Here is a 21,890-nt window from a genome sequence, read left to right on the forward strand (position 1 = left end):
ACTTACGAGTAACTCCATATGGTTTCAAATGAAATAGTGAGGTGGGCCAGCATCTGATGCCTTCCCTATATGTTTGTGACCCACTCCAGTAAGGCTACTATTGTTTTATGTTTGGTCAAAAGCAATGCATTTAGTCTTCCTTTCCAGTCTGGAGGAAGAGGTGCTTGAATATGTTCACTCCATATGAATTGCATATGTTCACAGGCATGAATGTGCCTCCCAAAAATGGATACATGGGTGAATTAGTTGTACTGTGTCATATCAAGCAGTATTCACTTTTTAATTCTGAGAAGCCTCATTTTTAAAGAAAGGGGTAAGCCATATACAAACATAGAGGTTGATTTTTGGGACAAAGCTTGAATGTACTCTCATTACCAAAAAGTAAGATGAACTAAATTCTGCATCCATCAGTGCAAGTCCAACTGAGATTAGTAGGACTTGTAGCAGCAAAGTACTGTGAGAAATATGGAACAACACATCGACTGTGGATGCAGTCTTAGTCTGATGGCAGACTCAGGCTTCCTGACCCAGCCTCCCATTTGACAGAGGTGCTGCAAGAGGATTGCTGAGTGAGTCCCATGGGTAGCTCCTGGAAAGAGCAGTGTAGCACCCTCTTTATAAGACAAACATGTTGTTTTCTTGCCTGGATGCTCCATTCCACACTGATGTGCACATAGATACAGCAGAAACCCGCTAGATGCTTGATAAAGAATATCACAGCCAGAACTACAGTCATGGAGTACTCCATACTCAGAAAAGTATCCGTGATTACAACAAAGTTGCTTACTGTGAATGCTCCTGGATGTAGACAGCTACTAGTGTTACCAGCTAAAAGGTGTTGTGCTTATTCCATATTGACATCCTTAGGACACAATGATATGCATGTTTAGCTGGCTGAGGAATGCTGGGAATTGTAGGATCTTTTCAGTCTAAACATGCATAAGATTGCACCATTAATGAAGTTTGTGTGAAGTTCATAACAAATGGAAGATGGCATCATCTGAACCCCCTGTAAAGTGCCATGTTTGAGGCATGGAGATTTCATAATCAAAGCTTTGTTTTCTATTTTCGTTAGTAAATTTTTGTTTAGTTTTTTGGGGACAAGAAAAATGATCAGGAGATACTTTAAATTTCAGCTCAAAGGGCATAGCAGCACAAATTTTTGCAGCATTAATAACCCTAAACCAAGGATAACTTTATTTCAAGCTTCATATAAACATCAACAAATTAGCAACATTATGAGGACAGATTAGGGCATGTTCATTGTATGTAAATCACTTTATCCAACTATAATGTCACATTGTAATTAACTCCACTGGAAAAATAACATCTCATTTGTATTTAACTGGTCCCATTTTACTCAGAAAGGCCTCTCAGAACAACATGGTTAAACAATAGCCACATTCTCGGGAAATGTGCAATTGAAAATTAACATCTGGTGTAATATAGTGGCAAGCCATCGGCCTAATGGTAGTTGATGGCTCAGTGGATGGCTTTATTAAGTTGTCATTTTGAAAGAACAACACTGAACAATTTAACTTCTGGCAAGCATACCAATTAATTAAACTAGTTCTGTTTTAATTATGCTTGTGCTACCCAAGTTGTGCCTCCACCCCATCACAGAAGACTATTCCTAGAAGAATATTCCAGTCTATTCAGCTCAGTGCAGGAATATTGGGAGATTAAAAGATTGGAGGTGAGCTTGACATTCTTTAAATCAGCACAGAACAGCCAGATAGAAAATTAGATCCTTTTTATAAACATATTTCCACGTTTTGCTCCAGCGAGGCCTACACATTGCTTTCTAAGCAAGTTGTAATACCTATGTGCAAGCAACAATAAAAGGTTTGTTACCAGAGCAATGGATTTCTCCCTTCTGGGGGGAAGGGACAGGAGGCTAATAGAAACTGTTCACTAATATGCCACTGGAAAAAAATTCATTATATAATTAAGGGTGTTGGAGGCAGGAGGCTGCCTGTAGCATTAGAATGAGGCAGCCATCTCAGACAGCTGCTTGTAGGATTTTCTGCCTCAGGAGCTCAAGCAACTCGAATGGCCAGGAGCCCTCTGCAGCTTGACTTTAGGAGGGCACCTTTTACTGTTCTGCCTGCCACGGAAAAATGTATTTGGCTAGCCTCCTGCATTGATTTGGGGGCCACAATGAACAAAGACTGCCTTTATCAGCTTGGGGCTGAGTGGGAAGAAGGGGCACTGCAGCCCTGCCAGAGAGGGAGGTGAGGTGGCAGCTGAGGCAAAGGGTCAGCAAAGGGCTGGTGGTGCAGGGAGTCCCCTCTGCGCCAGCTACCTTCCAGAGGGCTGGGTTGCACCAGGATTCCCCCCCCACCACCACCGTAATAAGAGCACCTGAGCAGTCCAGGACACGTTCTTCAAACTGTTCCCCTCATGCCATTTCTGCCATCGTATCCCAGATTTCTTGAGACCACTTTTATCACAATTTTTGTGTATGCTTTGCAGTTTCAGTGAAGTTATGTAACTAACTTATCTTGATGGGAATCATTTCATGCTTCTGAATCATAGAACAGTAGAGTTGGAAGGGGCCATGAAGGCCATCGGGTCCAAGCCCCTGCTGTTGCAGGATGCAGAATCCCATTTTGCCTTGTGAGGAGGAGGAGGTGGGTGGGTGGGTGTGCATGCATTCTCTGCACATACACAGAGCTCCATATTTGCACATAACATTTTCCTATAAAACCTTCAAACACAGTATGGAACTTCGTACATATGTATTCAAAAATGCAATTAAAAACAAATGTTTAGCTGGCTGGAAGGGGCTCTGGAAGAAGCAGCAAGGGTGGTGGAGGAGGCAGTTCTGGAAATGGAGACAGCAGTATCTTTGGGGAGTCCACAGCCAGCCATGCCTCCCTCTGGGCTCTCTCAGTGAACTGGGTGAGGAAGGCGGTAGTAAAGGCATCCATACCCTGAGCAAAGGGCTTGCCTTGGTGGCAGCAGCCACTGGCAGGACATGCACAGAGGAGGAAGACAGCAAGAGAGAAGGCTGTCTGGAGAGCAGCTCTCTGGATGCTGTCCGCTGGTCTGGGCTCTCTCTGCCACTGCTCCTGGGAGAGGCTGTGCATTATAGGCAGCTTCTTCCTCAGAATCACACAGCAGGTGCATCAAACAAGTGCTCTTGCTCTGTCTCCTGCTGCTTAGCCTTCCTGCCAAGCGAATGGAATGCACAAGAAGGGTCTCCTTGTCCAGCCTGCAGCTCTCCAACCCCATGGAAGGCAGTTGGGCTTGCTTCAAGGGAAACGTGTGCAGGATCAGACTTGATGGGACAGAACAGCAGGGAGCAGGAAACATTCTCTGTTCTGGCTAAAGCAATGCAGACCTTTGCAGGTGAGCATGCACTGAACACTGCAAAAGCAAAGACAACTGGGCCTTAAAGGGCATCAAAAGTGAAAGGGGCTCCATCTTAGCTTCTGCTAGCAAGAACGAGCTCTCTTTCCCTCTTGATGTCACACCAGCAGCATTAAAGTCATCCAGTGTCCCTCAGGCAACATGTATTAGAAACTGTGTGTTGGTTTTTATTTTTGGTCTGAATAATGACATTAATTGTATAATATTATTAACACTACATTTTCTTCCTCTTCTTGCAGTTATTTCAGCATTTCATGGCAAAGAGCACATTAGATATTGAAAGGGAATGGTTTTGAGAGTGAATCATCTGGTTACACACTCTCGCCTCCCCTTGCCTCTCTCATTTTTACAGTAGAGGTAGCATGATAATTCTCAGGAATGCAGAGGGATTTTAGAATACAACCACCTCTAAATACAGATTGTACAGAATAATACCAATGAAGAGCCCTTGTGAGTTCACTTGGAGCCTGGAAAAAGAGAAAAACTTGCTGTTCAGTCTTTACCAGGGCCTTTTATGCAACCTCAGAATGCTGTGCATCGGAAACAAAGGCAACTACCACAAACACATTTTGCAATCTTGCCCTGGACCATGTCTCTGGTCCCTTATCTAGCCTTCCTGTATCTGAATGGTGCACAGCTCAGTAAATTAGTCTTTTAGCTTGGTGTTTAAGTGCTTTCAAGAGATTTCACAGGCTGTTACTTTGTTCCATATACAAGCTATTTATCACACAGAACTGATGGGAAGATAGATCCTCCTACTACACAAACTCTCACACACATTCAAAATAACCTCATTCCCTTGCTAATACATGCACTTGCACACACAAACAAACATTCGATTTTCCAGTTCAATAGGTTTAGCTAAATTGTTCGCAGTAACTGGTATTAAAGACAGAAAGTCTTTGATTAGAGTCTTCCCAACCATGATGTATTAATGGGTCAAGGCCATATCATACATTACATTTTTATGCTCTACACCTAGGATTCATACATTAAAAAGTATCATTTAGGCATGAGAGAAACAGTGGCCTAGTTTGCATGTCACAGTAATCAATGGTAGAACAACCCAGGGTTTGTTTTAGGGTGATTTAATCCTCAAATAACCCATGAAGCCTGGGTCTGCACAACATGGCAGCTGGCATGTATCTTGCAGCTCCACAAGTGAACAAACCTGCAGCAGCTTACAATGCTGTTCCTGTTGTTATGTGCTATCTACTACTTATGATGAGTCTATGAATGAATGAATGAATGAATGAATGAATGAATGAATGAATGCTTTCCTGAACGTCCTGTCCTTGACAGCTCTGCTCACCTCAAAGAAAAAGAAATTTGTGCAATTTTAAGGCACCAAAATATAATTTCAAAGGCAGTGAAACAAACCTTCCAAAGTGCTGTTTGGGTATCAGTAGCTAGGCAATCACTGAAAAGAGAGGCTGGAACTGGCATCAGAGAGATTCTGAAGAACAGCATGGGCTTTTGGGCATGGGCATCTCATAAGCTCAGATGACTCAACAATCTGGCATGTATCTGAACAACCCTACAACATGCCATAGATTCTCAGGGTGGTTTGTTTGTGCAAATTAAGCTACCATGCAGAAAACACTGGTTTCAGATGACACAAGAACCCACCATGTTGGTTGCCATGGTATATTGTGCAAGCCAGGAGCTTTTCTACACAAGGCACTGATTGGGCACTCGTGATTCCTTACTGATGGTTGTGTACAGCATCCCTAGATGATGCAGTGATCTTCAATTTTTGCTTCTGTTGTTTCAGAGCACTTTCACACTTAATTTTAGAAGGGGAAAACAGGGTATTATTTCTCAAAGGGCTGATCTGCCTTTGTGTTTGTGCTATTCCAATATAGCACAGTTCCACCTAGAGGTTATGTAGCAGAAAAGCAGGAAAGGAAAAGCGCTTTGTGTAGAATTAGAATCTTGTTTCTGGGATGAAATTGAAAATAGGTACAGCCTCCTGTAGAAAAGCTCCAGTCCATTTGTTGTTCAATCATTTCCACTTCTCACCACAGAGATGGCAGGACACAAACCATGCTACTTGTCTAGATGCAGGTGGATGTCAAGAAAACATCTCCCCATTTGTATCGTGCAAAGTAAATTATATATATTTAAAGCCAGGGTTGGTAGGAGGACTACTATTTTCTTTAATTACATTTTCCCCCTCTTTGTTGTAACAAAACTACTGCTGACCAGTATTCTAGATTATTTCTGATGGACCAGGTTTCCCCAGAGCTGAAGGAAAGATTGTCATACACGCACAAAACAGGGATAAATATTTGATGTACCAAGTGCATGGGTCTTGCAATGATTCTGTGGAAATTAGCAGATGCCTCTGTAGAATCTGGGCAATGGAGCAAAGCAGGCTGCACTTGGCATTTTACTATTACTATGGGGGATATCAATGTTTAAACTACTAGCACTACTGGTAGTATTTGTGCTTTTCAAAGAAACAGCTTCATATTACTTGCTTCTGTAGTATCTATATTAGTTTTGTTATGCTATCAATTGTGTTTTTGTGCTGGGTCTTTGGGTTTTTAAAAAGACTTTATTGTACTCTAAGGCCAGGGTGATCAACAGGACCATTCGGTTCAGAAACAAAGAGTGATAAGAGTACACACTACTGTTTCTTTTACACAGTAAAGTGTGTGTGTGTGTGTGTGTGTGTGAGAGAGAGAGAGAGAGAGAGAGAGAGAGAGAACATTGCACAACAAATTTGGCAGGCTTGATCCCATAAGTGCCTGATGATGGGATCCAGTTCTGCCAAGCAATAAAAATGGCACAGTCACTTGTTGATTTCCCCATTCAGATCTTTAGGAAAGACATCTGATTCTGGCTCTAAAGTGAGGCACAAGGTCAGTCCAAGGCTCTGACCTGAGGTGGCCTCTTATCAGAGCCAAGGTGGGCTTTCAGGTAAATATTGCTCTCCTGTGTACAGCCACGTGATTCTAAACCCAAACCAGGGAAGTCTAGCATGGCTTAGAGGGCTCTGTATCAACCTCCTGCAGTTTATGTACAGTTGCCACTGAAATAAAATGCAGTAATGGGTGTCTCAAGCATGCATGTCCAGACCTTAGTTTCACTCCTTCATTCCAGTTATTGTGAGCGGTTCAAGGCTCTGTCCCCTTACAGCTTGGAGAGTCTGCAAAGGGGTGATTAAGCAGGATCAGAAAATGTGATTTCCCTTGTAGGCTATTGAGCTCTTTTAGTTCCAGAGTGCTCAGAAGCCTTAAAAGCTTCCAACATCCTTGAGTGTGGGGTGAGTAGGACTGGGAGAATCTGTTGCTATCACAAGTCATTAGGGGTCTGACACCACCAGCTCACCCCCCATCTTTCATGCTTCTGTGCCTTCAAGAGGGCAATGGGAATGTTCAGGCCCCATCAGGCTGTTGTGTGTATTTGCTTGCTTTTTTGTTTGTAATCTGCCAGCCTTTTCTCCTTTTCTGAATACTCCGCAGATATGCAAAACTCACTGCATTGTCTGTGGACAGCCCTGTTTCACGACTGGCAGGCAGGCAGGCAGGCATAGGACCACCAAATAAGGATTTGTCAAAGAAACCAGGTAAGGCGATCTGCAGTGAGTCATACATCCAGTAGGTGGCATTACAGATTCTTCATGAGAGTTTCTCTTACCTTAAAAATGATTCAAGCTCATGTAACTTAATGCAGTTATGCACAAGATTGCACGATTAGGGACGCAAAACATTTTGCTTAGCAGTGTTTTTCTTTTTTTTAATAACAGGGAAGGGAAGGGAAGGGAAGGGAAGGGAAGGGAAGGGAAGGGAGATCATGAATAAAGGAAATGAGACAAAAGACTGAACATTTCAGCTTCAATAGCATGCAGCTAAGCTGTGATAACAAGATAATCTATCAGTGTCAAATCTGTTTTATAGTGAGGCATAACCATGAAACCACACTGAGTTGCCCATTGTGCCCATCTGTGCCTATATAAGAAGAGAGAGTTCCATGGGACTGCAGATCTAGATAATCTTTTATATGGACAGGCATATGTATACATGCATCTCTGTCTCCTGCTGAAGCCCTGGAGAGCCACTGAGTAAGTCTGCTTAGGACTGAGCTGCATGAACGAACGGTCTGTCTGACTCCATATAAAGTCCCTCCTTGTCTCCCTAACCAGGATTTGCTTCATGAGAAAACCCTGCACCAGGCAAAGCCAAAGTATTTTTCTGCCAGTCTAATACTCTCTTCCTCCATCCTACTAGAACCGTGATTGGTGGGAGATTCAGGACAGTTAAAAAGACATCCTTTTTCTCACAGCACGGAGTAAAACTATCCAAGGCGATGGCCATCACTTTGGAAGGCTTTAAAGGAAAATCCATCCACTGGATAAAGGTAGCAATGGCTACTAGTCTTGTTGGATATACACTATCCCCACTATCCCCAGCTATGCCAGTCAACTTGGATGGGAGGGTCTTGCTGCGCTCCTCTCCTGCTTGTGGGCTTCCCATTGGCACTTGTTGGGCACTGCATGAACAGACTGCTAGCCAAGATGGACCTTTGATTTGATCTTGGAGGGTTCTTCTTAGGGTTTTACTGGATGTCTATGCGTTAACTTTGCCAGGTACCTTAATCCTCCTTGTCCCTTTACCATGTACCTTAATCCTCTTGACATGTATATTCCACTGGGTTCCAAAGAAACTGTGAAACATCTGGCTATTGACACAGACAAAAATATGTTCATCAGGGGTGCATTGGATTAAATCAATGTACTTTACTGTAGAGAAGGTGTGGGGGAAGATCACTGATAGCTATGATCCAGTTTCTGAACTCTGTTTCTCAGCACTCTGTTCTGTCAAAATTGAAAGTGAAGGACTTGGCTGTTCTGATATTTAAGTAGAACCATGAAACAGTGGCAAGGCAAAGCAGAAGAAAACACTTCTAAAATCAGTAGGGCCATAAGAAATACTTCTTGATTCCTTTCATCCTATTTCCAAGTTACTTCTGAAGAAAATCAGTCACATTTCATCTTGGCAATTGGTGGTATGTGCATTGCTCCAGGGATATCCACATCTTCCACATTTGGATGCATCCCAGAAGGGTGTGGACAGGAAACATGGTCTAAAGTGGACCACCATTTCCATAGCTATAGTGGCCAGTATAGTTTGTTCATGGTCTGTCAAAACCATACTCTTTTCCTTTGATCTGATAGTGTGGTGAACACCTTCCTTATACTAAGATGCTGTGAATTAGCAGCAAAGAAAAAACAGTGCACAGCCAGCAGAGCACAACAAAATTCAGTATCATTCTCTACACATAATCAGTACCACATCGTACAAGATAAGAAGCACATAATGCAAAACTGTTTCTTTTTTCATGTTGGTTCAAACGTGCCTTCTGGGATTCCTGCTCCATCTTTCAGTACACCCTACTTAAATTGTGATTACTTTTTCCAATTGTGATTCTCTCTCCCTCATTTCTTCCCACAAATGTCCTTGATTCTTAAAAGAAAATGATTCTTTCAAACAGTTTTCACTGGATATACGGTTCTTCTAACAGTATAGACAGGATGGGGCTTCCTCTTCTTCCTTTTTAGTAAAGCCTTGATTAATTCTGTATCACCATTTGTTTGATCTTGTAGGTTTTGTTTCTGGGATTTGGTTGTTCTGCTAACCCAGTAGCTTGTTTCAGTAAATGACTTACTCCATTCTCCATTTCCTACAGGCACTCCTCCATTTCCTATAGCTCTTACCACTCCGTTGCTCTTTCTCTAACATAAAAGGGAGAGGAATCTGCAACAGTGGTGATGATTGAGTATGCTTTATTCAAAGAGAAACACACTTAGAAAGATTTCCTTCCTAGTCCGACAGAGGTTGTCTGCAGGTCAGGGGGGTGAGTCAGAGTGAATCACAAGGGAGACAGAAGCAGCCAGCAAGCGGTCATCCTTCTTCACCTTTTCTGCTTTTCATGTTCTTCCTTCTTGCCAAAGTGTAAAGTTGTTCAAGAAGCTTCATGGAAATTGGAAAAGGACACACCTCATCTTTCACTACTTTTCTGTGCATATTATCAGACCTCAGTTACTTGAGTGTTGGCATTGTAGAGTACAGGGTTTTCTTATGGCAGGGTGCATTTGGAGATCCCACACAGGACTCCTTTTTGTCAGCCAGCTGTAAATTGAAAATCGTTTGTCTTCTGTCAGATACAGTCCAACCGCCAGACTTTGTCTGAGTCATGGCCAAGGAGCCAGTGGAAACCAGTGGCCATCAAGGGCCACCCACCAGAGATCGCACCATGCTGCAACCCCTTCCCCCAGCACTCATTCTGGTCAACCTACCACAACCTTTCTTAGTGATGTGAAACAGGAACTTTGATTATATGAGTGCACATGATGTATTACATACATTATTATAATATGCTCAAGATCAGTTTTAATACATCTCCGGTTGTTGCTGTGTGACTGTATGTTTTTGCTTTTCCCCGTCTCTTCTGCTGAATAGCAACTAAAATTATAAATAAAAAATACTATTCCCAGTGTGAGAAACTGCCTTATACTGTGTGCAGGGTCACTCGAGGGGAAAAAAGCCAGAGTCGTTTCCTTTCCCTGTCATCATGTGTGCTGGTCTTGCACCACATGATCTGCTTAGTTACACCTGTGGCTCATGGGTTGCCATGTCATTTGAATCCAGTGAGGTATGTGGAGGATGCGGGGCTCTGAAGCCCAGGCCTGGAACCCTCTGGCAAGCCATGGGTTCCGGAGTGCCTCGGAAGCCGCCCCTGCCGTGTGCTTTACCAGGCTCGGGTGACCCAGCAGCCCCTGTGCCATCCAGGGAATTGGACAAATCATGCAGCGTGCAACTGGCAGGGGAATGTGCAGGGCAGGGAAGAGAAGCCACCATCATGTCCTTTTCCCGATGATTATATGAATTTGGGCATTGAGGCCACTGGCTCCTCTGTTTCATATTGAAATGGGGGAGATGGAGTGTTTCACACTTGGACAGTCATGTCTGTTGACCCATCAATGACGACTGAACAGCTGCTTGCTTGCAATACAGGACAAGAAGAAAGGGGCAGAGAGGGCAAGGGATTCTTTGGCCAGGTAGAGAGAGGGAAATGAATAACTTCTTCCTTGTATCCACAGTATAAATCCAAATTAAGAGAAATCATCTTGACATTCCTACATTAGAAATTCAGTTTAGGAGTTGTCTCAGCTTGTAACAGTCAAGACTGTTCTAGTAGTCATCTTACCACTTATACACAGCGTTTGAAACTACTGTATAGTCTGGTTTCCTGAGAAGCTGGCAACTTGTAAAGAGCAAAAGCAAACAGGGTGAATCCTGCAAACTGGCTCAGGTGATGGAAGCTGGAGTTCAGCAACATGTGAAGGGCCACAGATTCCTCACCCTACCATGGACCCATCCTCTCCTGGCTTGTTTGGGGCTGGATCTTGAAGCGCTTGGGCTTTTCTATAATGGGGGGGGGGAGTGAATTAAAAGTTCTCAGCCTGACCCACTATTCTCTTGATTTGTATCTCTTTTTTGTTTTGTTTGCATTGCTCATTTGTGCTGTTTTTGTTACTTTGTTTTGTTGTTTTCTCGGTTGGACCAAGAACTTTTCAGCACCCCTTCATATGTAAGGCATTTACTGTGCTGTAAAGCGCTCTGTCTACTTTTGGTTCTGGCACAGAGGTGAGCTCTGAACTTTGCACAAAATTCTTCCTTTCTTGCTTTTCTGCTACACAGTCTCCAGGTGGAGCTGAGCTACCACTGAATAGCACAAATACACCAGGAGTCAGAGTGCCATTTCCCCCTTTGTAGTTTAATAGCTTGGTTTTTCCAGCTCAGCCCACAGGTCCCCAAAACGGGAAAGTGTTGGAAGGTGGGGGGGGGGGGCGTGGAAACAGAACTAAAACTGGAGGATCATATCTTCAGCTAAAGTACCCATAAACACCCATTAATTCGGAATAACAAATGCACAATAAATGCCTTTATTGTTCCTTTATGGAGGCTGTACTGACAAGAGTTTCTGAATGATTCTCGAACCCACCACCTACATAGGCATTAATGGCTTTTCAGAACTTAATGCACATTTCTTCACCACGGCTGTCCCAAAATAATGGATTCTGATTTAACCAAAATTAGCAAAGAATGCAGGGATCCTTGGAAGAAAACTATAAAAACATTACAAAATGTCAAGTAGACACCATCATATATAAGAAATTCCAGCTTACCTCCTTTTTTAAAGGCTTCATTTCTTAACAATTGAGATAATTAATTATTGTTTCTCAAAGCAATCTCTTCTCTATTCAGCCATAGCAGAGACACAAGAGGGTACTAAATTAATGGGGTGAGCTGATTGGCTAAACACCTCCAGATTTGTTCTCTGTAATGATAAAGATTAAAAAGCCATCATAAAGATATTATCATATTAAATTACCTTTCTGTCAGCAATTAATTTGAATCCATGCATTATAATGGCTACAAGAAAGAAATTGTGTGGTTACTTAAGGACTTGATAATAAAATCGCAATTGCAATTTTATTAACATCTTCTACCTGTAATTCATTTTGGAAAATGTCTGGTTAAATTTATTCCTCATATAAATCTTAGGAACGTTACATGCATATCTGAGATGCTACCTGAAGCTTCCATGGCAATGTGATTTACAGTAGAAACAGAAAGACATTTTAAGTGTGGTGAGCAAGTGTTCTGAATACACATTCTGTGCTCTGGAAAGGAATATATCCTAATGCAATGAATGTGTATGCGACACCCAAATGTGCTTCCTTAGCTACAAACTTGCAAACATTTTCAAGAGAAGCATTTGTTAAAAGATATTTTAAACCTTGGCAATTGTGTATCTTGGCAAGGAAGAACGCCTACAAGTTTCTTCAGACATGGGGGAATTTATAAAACACAAGCCAGAGCTTAGAGTGCACAGCCTTTTAAAAAAAATGTGGGGGGGGGACTTGGTAGGGTAATGGGAAGAAAGTGGGAAGAAGGAGCAGGCGTTTGAGGGAAGCTTGTGCTTTGAAGAAGAGGTGCAGTCAGGCTCCTCGGGAGGGGGAAGGGGGTTATCTAAAGTTCAGAGCACAAACATTCCAGCCTCTTGGGTTTTGTGCACTTCACCCAGTTTCCTTTCAAAGGGGGAAAGCAAACTTGCACTGCAAGTACCAGAGCATTCCTCAAGGACATTCAGGGTGCAATCCAATGCACCTTTAGCCAGAAATGCGTGCTGGTTAGGCATGCTGGAAATCGTAGGATCTTTTCTGTCTAAACATACTGTGATTGTGCATCTTGTTTGCCAATTAGCTTGGCCAAATCTCCCTGAAGATTTGGACAAGGGAAATGGAGATTAAGAGGAAATACTAGATGGGAAAATGACAAACGGGTTCCTGCTGCAATCCTTTCCACTCGTTTAGCCAGGGAGGGCTGCAAAGTGGCTGGCGCCTGACCAACTAGGCTTCAAAATTAGGCCGAATTTGACTCCCCCCCCAAGACAGTATTTAGTTTAAAGATACTTTTCCCTCGGTTAGCTAGATACCTTTCCAAAGCTGAAGATCAAGGCACATTGAAACTCCTGAATCTTAGCAGTGAAGTAAAGATGGCTCTGTGTGTGTGTGTGTGTGTGTGTGTGTGTGTGTGTACGCACGCGCAGACCTTCATCACTGGTGGCATGTGGACTAGGTGAAGTCTGGGCAAAATCAACAATGGATAAATGACAGAGCTGCAGTTCTTTTGACAGTTCTTGACTTCCTTCATACAGAGCCATAGTCAAGGTGGTTTATAATATTAAATAATGAACTAATAGAACTTAATAACTTAAAGTATAACTCAACACAGTGATGAATAACTTGGTGACTATCAGATGTTCTGGACTGCAGCCGCAATAAACACCAGTTAATGTGGTCAGGGATTCTGAGAGTTGTAGTCCTAGTGGAAAGCACTATGTTTCTGACCCCTAACAGAATATAAAATTCTTCAGATAAAAGACAGCAGAAGCAATAGCAAAAGGACTACATCTGCAGTGAGATCAAGGTCTAAAAGAGAGGAAGTGAGAAAGTACAAATGTTCCATTTGCCATTTACAGCTAAGGGAGATGAGACCTGCTTGGCTTAATTGCAGAGAGAGTTTTACAGTTGTTATGCAATTTCTGATAAAGTTCTCTAGATCACTCAGGTGTATAGGGAAGTGGCAGTGCCAAGAGATTTGAGAGACTGGGCGTGATAGAAACTTGGAAGGAGAGACGTTCAATGTCCCAGTCATTTGAACAGCAAACAACTCATTTCATCTCATTTCCGAGACATGAATATCTGAGGTGCTTTGGCATACCATGTGGTTGCCCTTTGACCTCAGGTTTCTCCTGATCCTTTGTCAAAAATTGCACAACAGGCCCCACACTGGATTAACATGACTGATCTCAGGTCTGTCTTTGGGAAAAACATCTGAGTCATTCTTTCCAAAACAGCACACTGATAACATCCCTGCTGAATTTAAGTTAGGGGAGGAAATGTCAAGTCACGGCAGAGCCAAGGTGTCTTTCTACCACTCAAAAGAGATTTGGGTAGTATTCTTAGTGCTTGCATAGAGCGCTTTGTATGAATGTTCCTTATTAAAACATTTAAAAAAAATGCCATTCTTTGTTGAACCACAAAAGTCAATATGCTTTAAGGGCATGACTCTTTGTAAGTAATCCAAAAGATTTTAGGATTTTGTATAAATATTTAGATACTTTAAAAAGTTATATATACATACTTCTCATGTTTGTGGCAATTATCAGAACAATTATCTAGGACAAATCCTACATGTACTTAGCTCAATGGGATTTACTTCTGAGTAGATATACATAAGTTCACAATGGTTTTACCTGGAGCTGCCCTAAAAATAATGCTGCATAAACAGAAAAACCAGAGAAAGGGAAGAGTGGGAATTTAGGCCTGATCCAGAGAATTTTGCATGCAGGACTGAGCTCAGCACTGGAGTCTCCCTTTGGTATACACATGATCTCTTGCTGCATGAAAAGGGTGTCTAGATTCAGAGCTGAAATCAACACCCGCAGTTTGGCGGTGGACACAGAGTGCAAACTGTCCAGCTCAAGAAGCTCAACTCTCTTTCCCATGGCTTTCAACAGGAAAAAGGGGGTTTCATCATCACAACCCCCAGTCCCACCCCACATATATTAATCAGCTTATCAACACAAGGATGCTCAAGTCATTCAATAACTGTTTCATGAAAGGTCTCTTTCTGATAACAATGTAATGATCACTGCCTATGTTTCATTTGACCTCCTTGTTTATTACCCCTCTCCCTGCCACTGATGCGTCGGTTGATGTGGACTGTAGTTCACAAAAGTTATGCCACAATAACGTTGTCAGTATAAGGTGCTATAAGAATCTTGATTTGTTTAAGTGCTGTAGACTAACATGACTATCCCAATGGAACATGTTATGGACTTTCTGACCATATGTAGGGCTAGTTGGTATCCAAGACTGCATTAGCACAATACCAGACACTGGAAACACCTAGATATATGCCTCTTTAGGCACATCCAATTAATATAATTTTCACAAATTATCTTCTTGTGCTGATGGGATCTTGATTTTTGTTTCTTACTTCCTTGTTCAGGTATCAGCCTAGGAATATGTTAATCACGACCTTGGAAACACTTAACAAGGGACTGTTTATTTGCTCTGTACTTAAATCTAGATGCGTAATTAACCAAGCATTGTGTGAAGAAAGTGGAGAGAGATACATTTTTCTCTCTAATATGCCTAAAATGTAGCATCATTGCATGAAGCTGATGGGGAGACTCAGAACAGATAAAAGGAAGGGCTTCTTCACACTGCACATAGATAAACTATGGAATTTTCTACACCAAGATGTAGTGATGGCCACCACATTGAAGAGACTTTAAAAGGGACACATTCATGACTATATGCTATCACCAATAGCAGAAGCAAGATTCCAGGATTCAGGCTGGGAAACACAAGCAAGGGGTGTTGTTGCACACTTGTGGATTGCCCACAGCAACTTTGTGGGCAGTGTGTGAAAAAAATGCAGACTGGATGGACCCTTGGTCTCATCCTCCACAGCTCTTCCAATGTTCTTACTGTCTAGTGGACCAAAGGGACGTTTCTCCTTGGAGCATGAATTGTGATGGTTGGGGCTCAGTCTAAATGCTTTTCAAGGAAATACAGTCCAGAAGCTCTGATTTTGAGGAGATTCATGATCCCTTCCATCTCCATAATTCTGGACTGGAGAATTCTCAGGCATTGCCTCTTAAGACCAGACAAAAGACTGTTGGTAACATACTGCTGGTGCACTTCAGTGGGAGCTAGGATGACACAAGATGCTGGTAGGTACTGAGCAACGATGACTCGGCCTGCCCTGCCGTCACCACACAACTCTCTGTCATGCAATAGAAGAGCGGTTCTTCATGGTAACCTCATTGCTCCAGTGCTTCAAGGGATGTAGAGACAGTAGCACATATTCTAGTACTGAATTTCTCTCAGGATATTAGGGGAGAACTGACCGTTCCTTTATTATCTTAGTTTCCTGACTGATACTATCTGTTTTATGTATCTTACTGTTTAGCCAACACCTTTCTTGTAGTTACTTGAAAAAGGGTGTTTTTTGTTTTGTTTTGTTTTTGCAGTGAAGCTGAGAGCTCAGTTAACCTGGTTTTGATTTGCATGGGAATTTAAACTGTTCTCTCCATTTGTGTGTGCCTGGGCTGTGTATGTGTTTACATGCATATCTTGCTTTTTCAATCTTGTTATGGACCACAATAAACATAGGAGGGCAGGAGGAGGGCAGGACGTGCTCCAACGGAGCAAAGCTCAGGGAATCAAGGTTCAATTGGGATGCCAGGAAGTACTTCCTGACAGTTAGGATCCCAAGGGTACGGAATGGGCTTCCACAGGAGGTGGTTGAGGCCCCATCAGTAAGGGTGTTCAAGGATAGGCTAGACATGCACATAGTAGGCATGTCTTGAGTAGAGCCGGCTAGAGCCAGGCCAGGCCCCTTCTGAGTCCCTCTGTTTCTATGTTTCTATATTGGGGGGGGGGGGTACGGGGGCCCAATGAAGTCTTTGTTTATAGCAGGAAGATAATTTGTCCTGGAACTGGGTCTGAAAAGGAGTCAGATATCTGGTGGTACTTTGTGAAATTTATGGGTGCACCAAGAATTCTACTGGGAAATAGGAACCTGTTGGTATGCTAATGATGTCAGCTCTCATCTTCTGCTCATCTTGAATTTATGTATATATATACCCCGTATCACAGAAATGCCATCAGGCTCCAGGACCTCCTGTAATGCCTCAGGGCTGGATCATCAGGGTGCAGAGAAGCAGCCTGGAATCACTCCAGAGACAAAACTCCAGAGACAAAACAAAACAGAGACAAAATATTTACTTAAGTTTAGGATGTGGGGTAAACAAATAAGAAATAGAACTACATCAACTGAAGACAAGTCACCTGAATGTCAAACCACTGTTCACTACAAAGAAGTGTCCTCCTATTTGACCAGCAATACGGGCTTGTCCTGGGTCCTTCTGTTGTTGAGGTTCACGGTTCCTTTCCTGGACGAGAACTGCTCAGGCTGCCTCCTCCTCCTCCTCCTGCTCTTCTTTGCCACCCGGTGTCTTCCCTAAATGTCCTTTTCCACTGGGCTGTTTCTCTGCTGCCTCCTCCTCTCCTACTCCTTCAGCCTTTGCTCTCTGCTGCTCCCCATCCACAAGAGCCATTTTTTAAATTTTAATTCTCCTCTCCCTTCTTTTCATTCTGTGGCCAAGTGTCCTCTTTTAAAGAGGACAGTCCTCTTTTGGAAGGACTGTTGCATCCAAGTCCAGTTTATCGATGAGGAGCCAAGACCTGGGCCTTGCAGTCGCCCGTCAGCAGCATCCGGGCATCGGGCCGCTTGGTCAGATCTCCCCACTATGGGGAGCTGCACTGTGTTTCCATTTTATGCCTATCTCTGCACATACAACGGCATCTGCAGATGTCACTCAAAACCAGCAACTGCTTTTGCCCTCTGCTTTGCTGCTGCATTTCCTTTTTTCCTGGCAACTCGTAAGTGACCACCCTACCCACATTCTAAACCCTGAAGGGGCAGGTTCTGCATTTCTTTTAAGGAAATTGAACCACAGGAACGCACTGCAGTCCCTGACACATCTCACTGCCCCACTGAGAAGTGGGTATGCACAACGCGCCTGTTCGTATTGGGATGCTTTGAGAGTGGCTGGTTTTGAGATGGCTCAGAGGGTGGCGCTGAGGGACGGGTCTTCATTTTCCAGGCAAGCATGATTCTTATGAGTTCTGACTGTCCTCATACATGACTGGTTACCATCGTTTAAATCTGAGCAACTCTTATATTGACTTTCCATAGCTGCAGCCCAGAGGCCCAGCAACAGTGTGTCACCTTGGCATACAAAGGCTCCATATTCAGTTCCTGACAACTCCATTTAGGGTCAGCAAGATGCTTGACTGCAGTCTTTGAGGGCTGCTGCCAGTCAAAGTATACCAGATGGAGCCAGATAGCCCTGTAGTCTGACTTGGTATAAGTACCTTCTGGTGGAGGAAAGGGGACATTCAGAACAAATTGGTCTTTAGATGACAGAGGTTGCCTCAACATTTTAGCTTGGTTAAATAAGGCAGAAATAATTCAACACCACATTGACATTCTTGATTAAAAAAAAAACCAACTATAAATACTTTTCAACATTTGCTTTCCATGTAAGGTGTTGCATCAAGTCTAATGCAGTGCCTAAGACCTTTGCACAGATCCTAGCATGTAATCATTTAAAACAGATCTACTGATAAACTGGAGCTCCCCACCCGGCCTGCCGCAATGGGGAAGAAAATCTCTCCCCTATTCAGCTGTTCTGCATGAATCAGTTGGCGGAGTTGTTGGTGCAGAAGAGTCTGTGTATGTGTTGTGTGGCTGCATGTATGTGTTTAAGGCAGAGAGACAGAGAGAAAATTGGTGGTGGCTTCATCCACTTGGGCTGTGCCCCCACTCAGGGCTGATATACCACTTTCTGACATAGCAGCCCTTAGGTCAGCACTGGCTCTCAGTCGCTGGTGCAGAACAAAAACTATGAAGATTCACTTCTAATATTCTGTTGATCTTGCTTTTGTTTTGCCTAGTCTTTTGTGTGGTCCACACAGTTCTGCAAGGGCATTTTGATGGCTGTGGTTCAGTGACTCTCTGGAATGTGAATCTGCGGTCTCCTTCATGGACTTGCTTATTTAACTACCTTGCAAAAAGGGTCATAGATGCATGTTCATTTGTCTTCTATAATAGCTCATGTGTGTCTTCCCTTCTGAATGCCTTCTCAGTAGTAGAAATTCTGGGCTTCACTATCCTGAGGGTATGTATGTACAAGTATGCATGCACACATTCATTGCATTTTTGTCTTGGAACACCAGCAAGATGGTTTAGGATCAAAACTAAACAGAGGAGGGAAATTGCTAAGACACTGAAACAATACTAAAAGAATAGATGACTTATTATTATTCATTGCCTATCTATGACTTGAATGGTTTCATGTGGCATATATTTATTTTCATTTAAATTTTATTTACCATTTATGCTTTAAAGATTTCTTGAAAAGTCTTTTTTAAATTGTCAATGTAGTGGATTCATCACAGCTGCCCAGTGACCAAAGTCCTTCATGCTGAAATGACAGCAGCCAAGGAGTGGGTAGGTCCTTTAAGGGAAGTCCGTGACCCACTGCCTGTCTTTCTATGGCTACGGCTCTTGGGGTTGCAGGTGATAAACGTGCCTGAGTGGCATCAGTATATGAGATGGCTACAAATCATAATAAAAGTCCTGAGACACATGAGCTTATGAGAAAGGGACTACTCTGAGACAGCCTATTCCCAGTTCTGAGGCCTTTAATGTGAAGAACTAGATGGGAGCCAGTAGAGCTGTTTTAATAACAGCCCGACAGTGGCTGGCCCCTGCTAGCTGCCCATTTTGCACTAGCTGCAGCTTCCAAATGGACTTCCAGTGCTTTGGGACAGCAGTCCAGCCATCATGGGATGCACGTGAAGTCTGCCTTCAGTAGGAAGAGTTACATTCAGTGGTTTCCCACAGGTTTCCTGCCAGTGGCCCTTGAAGCATCCTGGAGGCGGAGGCAGTGACTCTTTCACCATGAGCTTTACTCAGGCTACTGCATGCCAATGGCCCACAACTTTATACAGAAGTCAGGCCCACCGAGCTCCATGGGTCTTGCTTTTAAGTCAACGGCCTTAGAAATTGCATTCTGTGTTATAAAGGTGAGGCAAGTAAGGAGACTAGGGGAAGACTCCCACAATGCCATGATGTGTGTGTGGGTCCTGCTACACACTCACCAAATTGATGCCCCAAGCGCTGCCGACATCGCAGGGCTTCCAGTGGGGAAGTGCTCACAGATCCACATTCCAAACAGCACTCACTTTAGTAATGGATTTGTTCTGGGGCTAACTTTGACTATTCAACCCTGCCAGAGTGACTGTGCTCAGATGTCATGAGAACAACCTATGCCTGGGATGATCATAGGCTGTCAAATGAACATGGATGTGAGGAGCATGCCAGAGACGGCATGTGCATTCTCTCCTACATACATGTGGCAGATTGTGGTTCGATTAACCCACAGTTTGCTGTTAGGTATGGACTGGATCTTTGGCAGGTAAAGCAAAACAAAATATTTTAACAGTGGAGAAAAATTACTGGATTTGGAATGGTGGGCAATAGAAGCTCTCCTTCAAGGAAAGCCATGAGGGCGTGGGAAATCTGCTCTCTGGATGGAGAAAGACACTTTCATGCAGCGATGGCCATGTTTCATGCAGGCACCACCATTTTCACAGGCAGCAAACAAAGGGTCTTTACTCCATTAAAGGTCCTCACGTATGCACTATTGCAATCATGACGCTGACCATCACTCACTTCTGGCAAGAGAAGGATTTGATCTACATTAATTTGAAATGAAACATTCAGTGGTTTGGGCTGTGATTAGATCTGCCACAAAAGCTCTTCCATTGCAGTCACTGCTGTGTGCATTTGTCTGACAACCCCATGGACAACCCGTCAGTGCACACACCTGTGTTCCGTGCGACGCTGCTCCTTAGGCACTGTTGTTCGAACGTCACACTGGGACGTGTGTCTCACGGTGAGATGCTGAGAAAGGATGGGAAATCGTGCCACCTACTCTTATTGATTGCTGCGTGAAAATGGCCTCATCCACCCAGAGAGCAAACTCCCCATGCTGTATTCCAGAAAACATTCAAGTCATTCCTTTGACTGCAGTTCTGTCTTCTTTGCTTCCTCAGATAAGAGATGCTCTCTCCCTAGCACAGGATGTCTATTAACCCTGCAGAGAATGAATAGTGGAAGAAAATGGAGCTGCTTCGCTTCGCTTTGCTTTAATGATTTAACCAAAGCCATCAATCTGCAAGATAGTGGGGCACAAAGCAAAACAAAAACTTAAGCTCGAAATAATTGCTCCCCACAGCACAAGCACAAATTCTGTTCCAGGAAGGACCCTCTCCCACAGAGCATTGCAGGGGGGTTGTTTCTTTTTAAAGCAGGCACCTTTTTGAAGCTTATTCTAACCTAATTAAGTCCTTGTTTCCCCTTGGGGCAGGTACTTGCATGAAATAACAGCTGCAGTGCTGTAAGAAGAGGCATGAAGGGCAAAATATTTGTTAGCAGTTGCTATTTTCAACCTTGCCAGAATAAACAAAGAGGAGTGTTAGCACCTGCAGATACTGCTTGTGAGAAGTCAGCATAATTTGTACATCGTCTCAGGGAGGGTAGGGGGAGTAGAACGGACAGTCACACATTCGGCATTTTTAATGGGAGTCGTGAGTTTCTCCATCTGCAGCCATACAGAGATAACAAATGCCTCTGGAAAGACTGAGGAAAACATGGAAGAATTAAGTGTTTTGAAATTATTGATGTACCTCTTGGGATAAGCCACTGTGGGAGTGAACAGGAATGTAGAAAACCCAAGCTGAGCAAGTTCAAGAGAAAGCAGCGATATGGGAAAGGAAGATAACACATCAAAATAAAACCTGCCAGCAAGAAATTATCTGGGTTTGTAATCATCTTACAGAAACTGTTAAACCATAAAATTCAGCCATGTGAATTCTAGAGGGGCTCATATAGCAACAGGCCACTTTGGACTCAGCTTAGGGTCAAATTAAGGAGAAAAACAGATGATTAAGAAGTTGGGTTAAAAAAAATCTTTGTAAGGCAATTAGGAAGGTCAACCCTGCAGGGGTTCTATTTGACCATATGTTGTCACATGACAAATGGCTCCTTCATGTTGTTACCCTTGTATGATCAAGTGGATAAACTGTTGGGAACCATGTGCATAAAATTGCTTCACAGAAGAAACTTGGAAGACTAGTCAGCTTGCAAGGCAGTCATTTAAAAGGTGGATGTGGGATACCTTTCTATCCAGGAGAAAACCAGCGCTTTGTTTCATGCATTTTTGCAGAGTCCTCCACTATAATTATCCTTGGAAAGGGTGCAATTTCCAATGAAAGGTGTGTTTGTTTTTCC

Source organism: Varanus komodoensis, unplaced genomic scaffold (assembly GCF_004798865.1).
Source record: "Varanus komodoensis strain SLA01 unplaced genomic scaffold, ASM479886v1 scaffold1, whole genome shotgun sequence".
NCBI classification, from domain to species: domain Eukaryota; kingdom Metazoa; phylum Chordata; class Lepidosauria; order Squamata; family Varanidae; genus Varanus; species Varanus komodoensis.